The sequence below is a fragment of the Chrysochloris asiatica genome, unplaced genomic scaffold, assembly GCF_000296735.1.
Source record: "Chrysochloris asiatica unplaced genomic scaffold, ChrAsi1.0 scaffold00087, whole genome shotgun sequence".
NCBI lineage: Eukaryota > Metazoa > Chordata > Mammalia > Afrosoricida > Chrysochloridae > Chrysochloris > Chrysochloris asiatica.
The window spans coordinates 3792571-3805672 of NW_006408605.1; the positions used below are offsets into that span (position 1 = coordinate 3792571).

The 13102-nt window shown below is 41.0% G+C and overlaps 1 pseudogene; it reads left to right on the forward strand.

Annotated features, from left to right (window-relative positions):
• Positions 1–4479: 4479 nt before the first annotated feature.
• LOC102840471 lies at positions 4480–7576 on the forward strand (annotated as a pseudogene).
• Positions 7577–13102: the final 5526 nt, after the last annotated feature.

The following is a 13102-nucleotide window of genomic DNA, read 5'->3' on the forward strand; positions in this document are numbered from 1 at the left end:
TTGGTAAGGTGGAGGGTCAGAGAAAAAGAGGAAGACTCCAAAGGAGATGGATTGGCCAAGTGGCAGCATCGATGGATCAAGCTTGGCAACTGTAGTGGGGTTGTCCCAGGTTCGGGCAGTGTTTCATTTTGCTGTGCATAAGGTCACTATGAGTTGGTACTGACTCAATGGTACCTAACAACAACAACAACAACAACAACAACAACAACAAAAGAATGAAACCTATGACCAAAGGAAATTTTTACATCGAAATATTTGTGGAAAAAGGAAATTAAAAGGTAATGTAGTGGTGCTGTAGAATAAATACTAGACTGCTAACCTCAAGGTCGGTTGTTCAAACCCATCAGCCACTCCTAGAAAACTCTATGCATGGTCACTATGAGTTAGAACCAACTGGCCAGCACTTAGCAACAATAACAACTGTAAAATTGAGCTGTGTATGCAAACACATATCCAGTAACAGGCTCTAGAACATCTCATGATATTTGAAGTTTACTTTTATAATCTGGTAGGAGTTGTGCAGTTTGGTGTCAACCTAACATAAGTGTGCTGAAGTCAGTGCATTGTTGTTGCTTTAACTCACAATATAAGTAGTCACAATAGCTAGAAGCAGAGGGGAATTTGATGGAATGATAACAAAAATATATATTTAAGTCATGAAAGAATGAATCTGAGAAGAAAGCATAATTTTAATGTCTTTCAACTCCAATAATTGTAATTTCATTAATAAAATAATTATTGTGTTTTTAATTCAAACATCATTTATTTCATTTCAATCAGTTTTATTGAGCTCCTACTATGTGCTGGTTGGTTGCTGGTTATGTGCCGTGGAGTCATTTCCGACTCATAGTGACCCTCTATAGGGTTTCCAAAGCTGTAAATCTTTACCAGAGCAGAAAGCCTCATCTTTCTCCAGCAGAACAGATGGTAGTTTCGAACTGCTGACTGTGAGATTAGCAGATTTGTAACCACTACGCTACCAAAGATTCTTACTGTGTGCTAGGTTATGGAAAAAGATTGTGGGTAACAATGCTTATTGCCAATAAGAACTATCCTGAATCAGCATCTTAACTATTTTCTAAGGACAATTTATGCCAGAACTATTTTCTTGCCTCACTTTCAACTCTGTAACTCTATTTACAGTTTTCTTTTGCCATTGACATTTGCACGTCTCTACTCAATGCTTCAGTAACTCTTGATGCCCTTTACGTATCCCACAGCTAATAACTACTCTGCTTACTTAAGAAAAATCACTGAAGCACAAGTTGGAAAAGCTTCTTTGAGAAATACAAGCCGAGAACTCCTATATTCTGACTATGCATTCTCTGGGCATGGTTTACAAGGGAAATGTGTCTGGGGATTGATTAGGTATAGAGGGACAAGAAAAGGAGGAACCTGACTGAACTTTGCTGTTGTTAATGTGCCTGCGGGTCAATCTGACTCATAACGACCCTTTGTACAACAAAATGAAACACTACACAGTCCTGTGCATCCTCACAATTGTTGTTGAGCTTGAGCCCATTGCCACTGCCAGTGCCAGTCCATATCATTGGGGGGTCTTCCTCTGTTTTGCTTCCTTTCTACTTTATCTAGCATGATATCCTTCTCCAGGAACTGGTCCCTCCTGATGATATGTCTGAAATATGAGTGATGAAGTATGGCCATCCTGGCTTCCAAGTAACATTTCTGGTTGACTGAACTTTGGGGTTCCCTATAATTAACTTCTTGTACTTTAGGGACTCTTACTATAAGAGGAGAACCTAGTATTCTTCCCTTTTATTCTAGATGATCTGAGAAACTTTGACTACTATGCAAGTTGCTCAATGTCCAGTACAGGAAACTCAAGAAGAGGTATTGTTCTGGGCTGAACTGCATTCATTCTGGCTTGTTGTTGTTGTTGTTGTTGTCAGGTGCCATCGAGTCGGAACAGACTCATAGTGACCCCATGCATAGCAGAACGAAACAATGCTCGATCCTGGGCCAACCTCACCACCGCTGCCACCCCCGAGTCCATCAATGATGCCACCTGGCCGATCCATCTCGTTGGAGGTCTTCCTCTTTTTCTCTGACCCTCCACCCTACCCAGCATGACATCCTTCTCCAACGATTGTTTCCTCCGGACTACATGTCCAAAGTAGGAGAGACGAAGCTTAGCCATCCTGGCCTCCAAGGAGCACTCTGGCTGCACTTCTTCCAAAACAGATCTATTGGTTCTTTTGGCAGTCCATGGCACCCTTACAATTCTCCTCCAACACCACAACTCAAGGGCATCAATTCTTCTACGATCCTCTTTATTCACCGTCCAGCTTTCGCATCCATATGAGGCTATTCAAAACACAATGGCCTGGGTCAGGCGCACCCTAGTCCTCAAGCTGACATCTCTGCTCTTCAATACTTTAAAAAGTTCCTGTGCAGCAGATTTGCCCAGTGCAATACGTCGTCTGATCTCCTGACTGCTACTTCCATGAGTGTTGATAGTTGATCCAAGAAGAATGAAGTCCTTGACAACTTCAATCCTTTCTCCATTGATAAGGATGTTGTTTATTGGTCAAGTGGTGAGGATTTTTGTTTTCTTGACATTGAGATGCAATCCATATCGAAGGCTGTGCTCTTTAATCTTCATAAGTAAATGTTTCAAGTCCTCTTCACTTTCAGCGATCAAGGTTGTATCATCTGCATATCGCAGGTTGTTAATGAGTCTTCCTCCAATCCTGATGCGAGAACTTCCAGCAGCAGCGAGAACTTCCAGCAGCAGCGAGAACTTCCAGCAGCAGCGAGACGTGTAGTATGGAGCTCCAACAACAACACGGAATACTGGGCCACAAGGCTGTTTAACTGCAAGTTGCGGAAAGCCTCATCTCTCTCACGTGGAGGGCCTGGAGGATTTGAGCTGCTGACCACGAGGTTCACAACTAGGTTTGTTTGTTTGTTTGTTTGTTTTAACCACTATACTACCAGGCCTTCCTTGAAGATGGTGGATCAGGTAAATGTGTATAGTGAGTAGCTTGGTCAACAACAACATGGAATACCGGGTCAAGAGGACTCATGAGTTGGTGTTGGAACTCTGTAACAAATATAAAGGTATGTTTGGAGGTTCGGAGGGTTTATAGCTGGGGAATTTGCAGGAGAATCCAGAAAGTCATTATTTTCTGGATCAAGACACTCAGCTGTTCCAGGAGCCGCCATCTTGAGAAAGCTTATCTTGATTGTACCAGGATTGATAGGATTAGGAGAGAACGTCTTGATTGTATCTTGACTATATCATTCTGGCTTAGAAGGAGGTTTTCATGGTTTGGAATGGAGAAGATAGAATAGACCAAGACAACAGATTTTGGAAAAGAAAAGAAAGTATTAGACATAAGTTGAGGCTATAGCATTAGTGGTTCCCATTTGATGAACACTTTTGTGGTAGACCCTGTGTTGCTCCTAGAACATGCAGTATCTAGTTTATGCTTCTCAACAAGTCTAGAAGGCAGTTACTATAAATTTTATCACCTTAAAGATGAGGAGATTAAAGCGCTGATATTTTCACATATTCATTTGTTCACTTATTCTGCTAGTAAACAACAGACCTGGGTTTTTAACTCAAGCCCAGAATTTATTCTTTCAACCACCATGTTATGCTGCTCCCCATCTCTGTCTGTAGGTTGAAATAATGGAAGGGATACCATGACAGAGTGCAGAGGGAAGGAATACCCTGCATATCTGGAGATGGGAAGTTGAAGGAAGAGTCCTGTACTTTTATAAAAGTCAGTGTTCTCTGTAAATCTCAGAGTCTCCTTGTGCATCAGGGTGGCTTTTTATTGAGAGTTACTACTGCCAGTCAAAACCTGGAATATATCCTTATAAGGAACCATGGTTTTCTTTACTCCTCAATCACTCTGAAGCAAAACAATGACTTCTGCAACTGCAATAACTCATTGGTTTTCCTGGTTATTGTTCTGTGCCATCAAGTCGGTTCTGATTCATAGTGACCCTGTACAGCATTTCCAAGAGTGACTGATGGCTCTTCTCTCCCGGGTTGTTTCTCTTGGCACCTTCCGTGACAGCGCCTCCAGACTTAGCCCAGGACCGGGTTTTATTCACACCCTGCTGGAGCCTAGACGCCCACAGCAGCCCCAAGACATGGAGGTGTACGTCCTCCACCTTCCGACTAGCAGTTCCCTAGTCCTGGGCGCCAGCAGCTGATGTTGACAGGGCCCGCGGGCCCGTGGAGGCAGTGAGTTTGAGCCTGTGGCTCCTTAGGCCCGCTGCTGGCTGCGCTGCTTCCTACGCACCCCACTCTCTCCCGCTCACGCCGAGGCTTGGATGGCCCCTCCAGCCCGATAAAATATGGTTGCTGAGACGGCAGTGGCGGTGGCCAGTCCGGCTGCTGCTTCGTTCCAAGTTCGCCTAGGCCCCGGGGGCTCTCGTGCCGCTCTTCAGGGCTGCCGCTGCCCTCTCCTTACCCCTTGGCCCTGGCATTGCCGCGCGGCGATGATGGACAAGATTCTGGGGGTCCTGGTGAGTTCTTCGCACCCGCTAACGTTAAAGCGGTTGATTATCCGGAAGGTGGTGGAGTCGGCGGAGCTTTGGCTAGACGACGGTGCGAGGCCATGTTTGACCTGACGACCCGGCTGATCCTGGAGGGCCAGGACCCTTTCCAGAGGCAGGTGGGGTACCAGGTGCTGGAGGCCTAAGAGCGCTACCACCGACCAGAGTTCGAATACTTCTTCAACAAGACCTTTGTATTGAGCCTTCTTCAGCAGGGCTACCATTCGCTGGACAGGAAGGAAGTAGCCATCCTGGACTGCATTCACAACGGCCTGAAGTTGATCATCAGCTGCCCGATGGTGCTGGATCTTTTCAGCCTGCTGCAGGTAGAGATGTTACAGATGGTGTGCGAGAGGCCGGAGCCGCAGCTCTGTGCCCACCTGAGTGACCTGCTGACCGACTTCGTGCAGTGCATCCCCAAGGGGAAGCTGTCCATTACCTTCTGCAAGCAGCTGGTTCGGGCCACCCAGGAGAAAGAGCTGCCGGAATATGTCTCCCGGGTGACCAAAGTGACCAACTTGCTGCAGAATATCTGGAAGGCCGAGCCCGCCACTCTGCTGCCTTCCCTGCGAGAAGTTTTTGTAACATCTCCTCCACAGATGAGTCATTTGAACCATCTGTGACATTGGCAAGCCTTGTAGAGCATATTCCTCTACAGATGATTACCGTTCTCATCAGGAGCCTTACTACAGATTGAATGTAAAAGATGCAAGTATGACCCAAGCTCTTTGCAGAATGATTGACTGGCTGTCTTGGCCTTTGGCTCAGCATGTGGATACATGGGTGATCGCTCTATTAAAAGGATTGGCAGCTGTCCAGAAGTTTACTATTTTGATAGATGTTACTTTGCTGAAAATAGAACTGGTTTTTAATCTACTTTTGTTTCCTCTTGTGAGACCTGGTGCTCTTGCAGTTCTTTCTCACATGCTGCTTAGTTTTCAACATTCTCCAGAAGCTTTCCATTTGATTGTTCCTCGTGTAGTTAATTTGGTTCACTCTTTCAAAAGTGATGGCCTGCCTTCCAGGACATCATTTTTAGTGCAATTAACAGAATTGATACATTGTATGATGTATCATTATTCTGGATTTCCAGATCTCTATGAACCTATTCTGGAGGCAATAAAGGGTTTTCCTAAGCCCACTGAAGAGAAGATTAAGTTGATTCTCAGTTAAAGTGCCTGGACTTCTCAATCCAATTATTTGGCATCTTGCTTGTCAAGACTTTCTGGAAAATCTGAAACTGGGAAAACTGGTCTGATCAATCTAGGGAACACATGTTATATGAACAGTGTTATACAAGAATTGTTTATGGCCACAGAATTCAGGTGACAAGTAATATCTTTAAATCTAAATGGATGCAATTTATTAATGAAAAACGGCAGCATTTTTTGCCTTTTTGGCTCATACACAGAGGGAAGCATATGCACCTCGGATATTCTTTGACGTTTCCAGACCTCCATGGTTTACTCCTAGGTCACAGCAAGACTGTTCGGACTACCTCAGGTTTCTACTAGACAGGCTCCATGAAGAAGAGAAGATCTTAAAAGTTCAGTATTCACACATGCTTTCTGAAAGTCTGGGGTGCAGTGAAATTTCCTTATAGGAAGTAGCTAATAAGGCAACTCTACTAACACATACATCTTGCTCAAGTGATGGTGAGAAGACTTTAATAGAAAAAATGTTTGGAGGAAAGCTTCGAACTCACATATGTTGTTTGAACTGCAGGAGTACCTCACAAAAAGTGGAAGCCTTCACAGATCTACCACTTGCCTTTTGTCCTTCCTCTTCTATGGAAAACTTGTCTTTTCAGGATCCAGTATCATCACCTAATGCACAAGCTGATGACCTGATGCAAGCCAGTGTATCTGGTCCTTCAGAAGAACCATTAGTTTATAATTAAGCAATAGCTGCCTTTGTCTGTGACTCAGTTGTAAATGAAAGAACCATAGGCAGCCTTCCTGAAGAGCTTCACTGTACTGAAAACACTGCTGTCCCTAATGAGTCTATCAAGATTCTTGTTAATAATGGTGAATCTCAGAAACCAGGTAAAACCACACCTTCAGTAACTAACCTACTAAATTATTTCTTAGCGCCAGAGATCCTTACTGGTGACAACCAGTATTATTGTGAAAACTGTGCCTCTCTACAGAATGCTGAGAAAACTATGCAAATCACAGAAGAACCTGAATATCTTATTCTTACTCTCCTGAGATTTTCATATGTTCAGAAGTATCATGTGAGTAGAAAAATTTTAGACCATGTGTCACTACCACTGATTTTGGAGCTACCAGTTAAAAGAACTACTTCTTTCTCTTCATTGTCAGAAAGTTGGTCTATAGATGTGGATTTCACTGATATTAGTGAAAATCTAGCTAAAAAATTAAAGCCTTCTGGGACTGAAGAAGCTTGCTGTCCAAAACTGGTGCCTTATCTACTAAGTTCTGTGGTGGTTCACTCTGGTATAGCCTCTGAAAGTGGGCATTACTATTCTTACGCAAGAAATACCACAGGTACAGAGTCTTCCTACCAGATGTGCCACCACCAGTCTGAAACTCTAAATCTAGCATCCTCCCAGAGCCATTTATTAGGGAAAGTTAGCCCCACTGCAGTCATTGAACAGGATTTGGAAAATAAGGAAATGTCAAAAGAATGGTTTCTATTTAATGACAGCGGAGTGATGTTTACCTCATTTCAGTCTGTCCAGAAAATTACCAGTAGGTTTCCAAAGGACACTGCTTATGTGCTTTTGTATAAAAAGCAGAACAGTACTAATGGTTTAAGTGGTAATAATATACTCGGTGGACTCTGGGTAAATGGAGACCCACTGCTACAGAAAGAACTTATGGATGCTGTAACAAAAGATAACAAATTGTATTTACAGGAGCAAGAGTTGAATGCTTGTGCCCGGGCTCTACAAGCTGCATCTGCCTCTTGCTCATTTAGGCCCAATAGATTTGATGACAATGACCCTCCAGGAAGCTGTGGACCAACTGGTGGAGGGGGTGGAGGAGGATTTAATACAGTTGACAGACTCGTATTTTGATCCTGAGAGAGTTCAAAATGCACTGATCACAAAACATCTAATACGGTGACTGTTAAAATGTCAGACTGTAACAAATATCTCTTATTTTTATTTTCATTAGACCCTTATACTTTAAGAAAACATACTCAGTGCTTGTTTTTTATTTTCTTAATACATTTATTAACAAAATGCATCATGGGGAAAAAATCTACCTCTTAAAATTCCATTTGCTTTTATTGTTTGACATGCTTGACCAAAAATTTTTGGAGCAAAATATGTTTGTTCCTGGTCCCTAATTAAGCTGCATTAAATTTAGTAGAGGTATTTGAATGGTTCTTTCCTCAGTTTTGCTAAACGAAAAATATAGTTTACTTAGCATCCTTTATAAAAGAATGGATGTTAGAGGGGAGGAAATGTTTTATTTCTTGTGTAGTTACCCCAATATTCAAGTATTCAATACTGGAGATGTTAACATCTCTAATGTAGGCAATAACATGAAATTTATCAAGCTATATAGTGCTTTTCAGGTTTTTGTTTAGTGCTGTCTTCAGTATCACTGGATCTGCATTTAAAGTACAAATGTTAAAAAAACTATTTATACTTATGTGCTGAATTTATTTTAAGAAAGGTACATGATCCTGTAGGAGCAAGATTTTTACCCCAAAATTGCTAACTTTGTAGTATTTCTAATTGTTTCAAAAATTTTAAATTCTACTTCAAGGAGTATATCTTTTGTGTGTTTTGAAGGAGGTCAGTTCTGTATGTGCCTTGCAGTACTGTCATTCAAAAATAGGAATCTTTGGCTGCAGAAAAGTTTTTTTTAAAATGAAATGTTAGGAAGTATTTTTTTGTGTGTTGACATTAAAATTATAACTTTTTGAAAGGTATTAGATTTGCCAGAAGCAGTCTGGTAGTTCGAAATCAATAAGTGTGATAGTTCATTTTTAACTCTTAGAAGAATTCAGAATAAATGAACTCAGTCAAGTAAAAATCTTTTTTTTGAGTTCGTTACTTAAACAATCCTCAGAATATTAAACATTGATCGCCTAAAAAAAAAAAGAGTGACTGTTGTCTGAACCAGCCACTCTTGAAAACCTTAAACAGGTTTTCCTTTCTGTTAACAGTCCAATGCTTAACTCACTGCACTACCTGAGCAGATGATGATACTCTCTCTTCACAGATTAGAAGATATGGTGAGAGAAAAGGATGTGGAAATATGGAGTAGATGGATTCCATCCCACCACCTGGTGCCTTCAGGTGGGCTCAATTGTTTTTGCTTCAGTCTGTGTAAATGAACCAGTGCAAATTCTTGCCAGAATTTAAAATAAATTCCAAAGGGATTACAACCATTTATTTTCCTTTTCTCCTTCTTTTCTCTCTTTTTATGACCCCCTCCCCCCCATTTTTTTAAAGGAAAATCATCTGCAAGACTCAGTGTATTCAGTTAGTAGACCCCTTTCTACTTTAGAAATAACTCTACAGGTTGTTTGGGGGACAGGCAGGAAGATAGACTTACCCAGGTCAGCTGAGGTCTCTAGACATAAGAGCTGGACTACAGATCCTGTATTACCTTCTGGAAAAATCAACTCTTTATTGAATGCTCATTTATATCAGATATTATGTTAAGAGACAGGGATTTGGGGTTAAATTAAACATTATCCTTATCTCAAGGAAACATTTGTGGGAATAAATGTCAACAACATTCCTTTAATATCTCATGATTAAGTATAAAACCAACCATGTGAACTAAGGTGCTACCGAATTGCTGATGAGGGAAGAATTAATTCTGCTTTGGGGTAAGTAGAAGAATCAGAGGAAGCTATACTAATTGGGCTTTGGCATATAAATATAATTTTACAGGAGATGCATATAAACAAAATTGAGAAAACAGAGAAATTGTTTGAATAAATAATGTTTTCTGTGATTTTAATAGCTTACTAAAACATTATACATTCATTCAGCCAGTATCTACTGGGTATCCACATTGTGTGTCAAATGCTGGCTATCCCTGAGGGTAGGCAGTTAGCAAAACTGGCCAACACCCCATCTCATGGAGGAAGAAAGTCCTATGGAGAGAGATAAAAGTCAGTCATCCACTTACGTAGTCATTTCTGTAGTAGTAAAAGGGCACCATACAGCCATCAAAACAAGCAATCAAATCTCTTCAGGACAACCTCCCTCCAAGACTGAAACTCAAAGGGATCACACAAGCAGCCATGTATGCTTGCTGGCAACCACATTGGTCTACTGGTGAGTGGAAGTCGGGGAAAGGCAACAATGAAGATATGGGCTAAGTCCAACCACGTTCCATAGACTCCCATCGACCTGGAGATAAAAGAGAGAAGAGGAAGGGCTGGTTGGTCTGAAGTATGGTGAGATCTGGGGTCTCCTGAGCCCATGGCCAAGGATATAGCCATGGAGGACTAGAGCTGAGATAGAATGTCCAATTAATATGAACTGAGAGGAGACCACAAGAATGTCCAAACTTGTAGATAGTACCCATTTCACCTAGCTTCATTGGCTTGAAGATCACAACTTGACTAAAAGAAGGTAAAAAAAAAAACTTTGATAAAGGAAACAAGTGTAAATTGCTACAATTTGATAAACTTGATCTATACTTATGGATGTAGTAGCTCAAAATAACAATGGAGAAGCAATAAGTCTTCATCCTACACCCACTGTATGCAGGGGAGAGACTGATGGGCAACTTAGACATTGGCTACCTAAAATATGGGGTCTATAAAGTCACAAAGTGGCTGCCTTACAACTTTTCAAGAAGGAGTTCCATTTCAAAGTGTGCAGGGGAAGGTAGACTCCCCACTGAATAGTTTTCATCTTGTATAGGTGTGGTAAAAGGAGATACGGATAAGATTCTTATGATTCCACAGTGAGTAGTTGTTACCATGACTAATTGCGATTGTCACAACTGTAAAGGTAGAAGGTTTATAACATAAAGAGGGGAGTAGTTAATCTTATGAGTTGGGCTGCTAACCTCACAGTCAGCAGTTCAAAACTACGAGTGATTCTGCATGGAGAAAGATGAGGCTTTCTGCTCCTGTAAAGATTTACAGCCTCAGAAATCCTATGCAGGGTTGCTATGAGTCCGAATCTACACCATGGCACACCATCACCACCCCAGTTAATCTTACATTCCAGGAACAGAGGACCCCAGGACCATCAAGGGAGAACAGCATGATTGGAATGTGGAACCCTATCCAGAGAAGCAGCAACACCAGAGATGAAGGCAGAGACGAAAACATGGAGAGATAAAGCAGCTGAAGACTCTAGACTCATGAAAAGAGAAAGACTGTTTACTGGTGGCCAGGAGGCAGGCTTGCAGAATGTGCGCTTGGGTAGTTTAAATGATTATATATTCCTGAGTATTTTGGGGTACATCCTATCCCCCCTAAAAAAACAGAGGGAGTAGAAGCAAATACTGTTGAATGATGATGCATGGAGGGGATTGTAATCATTGTAATGGAACAATGAGTGCAAAACTGAAAAAAAAAAAAAATGGAAAAAGAAGACATCATAAATGCCTTAAAATGGAGCTAGACTTAATCTGTGGAAGGTAGATAGGCAGTCAAGGTCAACTTCTTCCAGGAAATGTATTTAAAATGGGATCCAGAAAACTGTTGCAAAATGAAGCACGAGCATGACTGACATAAAGGAATGGAGTATGCTGAGGCTTTTAGTAGGAATTATCTATTTGAGGACCAGAAGGATGGTTGGTGTGACTGATGATACTTGTTTGCTATATCGTAGGATAGTCTGTCACTTCTCTTGAAACTTGAGATTTTCTCCTGTAAGACAAAGGCCTTGGACTAATGTCTCATCCTTGAGGTCCTCCTGGATTGGTGTCACTATCATTCAGTGCCCTGAATTAGCCTTTTAGACTAGGGCTCTAATGAATAAACAGACTCCTGATGTGGCACTGTAGGATCAGCACTGGACTGCAAACCAAAGGTCTGCAGTTCAAATGCACTAGTTGATCTTCAGGAACACTAAACAGGTTCATTATGAGTTGGAGCTAACAGAAGGTCACTTACTACAACAACAATTGAAAAGCTGGACAGGATGATTTGGTAATCTCTTAATACATGTCAATGCAGAACACTTTGGAAAACATTATTTCATCAGGTCTAATAGTGGATGGTCACCAAATGTTCTTTGAAAGGATGAATAATTGGATGGAGAAATATCCATCAATGTCTACCTAATTATTAAAAACGACTACAGAGAGAACATATGTAACATATAAAACAGCAAAATATTCATAATAATAATAGTTAAAAGCTATTTAGAATTGCTATTTGCCATCTCAGTACTAAATAAATTAAATTCAGTATGTTATTCAGTCTTTTAACATAAGCATTATATTTTGAATGAAGAAATGGAGGCACAGATAAATTAATTACCTCAAGAGGCCCCTAGTATTTGCATTCAAGTAGAACAGAGATGGCTGAAATCCAAAAGAGAGGCCCAGGCAGCTTAGTCCTGGGTCCAGTGGGACTGCCTTATGGGGAGTACTGCAAGATCCCTTGAATAAGGGAGTTTGCTTTCTCTTGGTTCTCAACTTCCTTCTTTCCACAACTAATAAAGGGAATTGCTAGAGCATATGGTATTTCTATTTCCAGCTTTTTAGGAAGTGCCATACTGTTTTCCAGAGTGGTTGGACCATTTTGCATTCCCACCAGTAATATAGGATGGTCCCAGTCTCTCCACTTCCTCGCCAGCATTTATTAGCCTCTGTATTTTGAATATCACTGTTATTGCTGGTGTGATTTGTGTTTTGATTTGCATCTCTCTAATGGTTAATGATCATATACATTTCTTCATATGTTTGTTGGCTGCATGGATGTCTTTGATGAAGTGTCTGTTCATGTCCTGTGCCCATTTTTTATTGGGTTACTTGTCTTTTTCTTGTAATAGTTTTATAGTTTCCTATAGATTTCAGAAGTTAGCCCCTTGTTTGATATGTCATTGCAAAAGATTTTTTCCCATTCTGTGGGCTCCTTTTTACTGTTTCATGAAATCCTTTGATGCACATAAGTTTCTAATTTTTAGAAAGTCCCAATCTGTACCTGAACTAAGAGGCAGTTGTTCGAACAGAACATGGGAATACTGAATGTTTTAAAATTAAGAAAGGTGTGCGACAAGGTTGTATCCTTTCACCATACTTATTCAACCTGTATGCTGAGCAAATAATCTGAGAAGCTGGGCTATATGAAGAAAAACGTGGCGCCAGGACTGAAGGAAGACTCATTAACAACCTGCATTATGCAGATGATACAACCTTGCTTGCTGAAAGTGAAGAGGACTTAAAATATCTACTGATGAAGATCAAAGAGTACAGCCTTCAGTATGGATTATGTCTCAATGTAAAGAAAACAAAAATCCTCACCACTGGACCAATAAACAACATTCTTATCAACGGAGAAAAGACTGCAGTTATCAAGGACTTCATCCTTCTTGGCTCAACTATCAACACTCATGGAAGCAGCAGTCAAGAAGTCAAACAACATATTGCAATAGGCAAATCTGCTG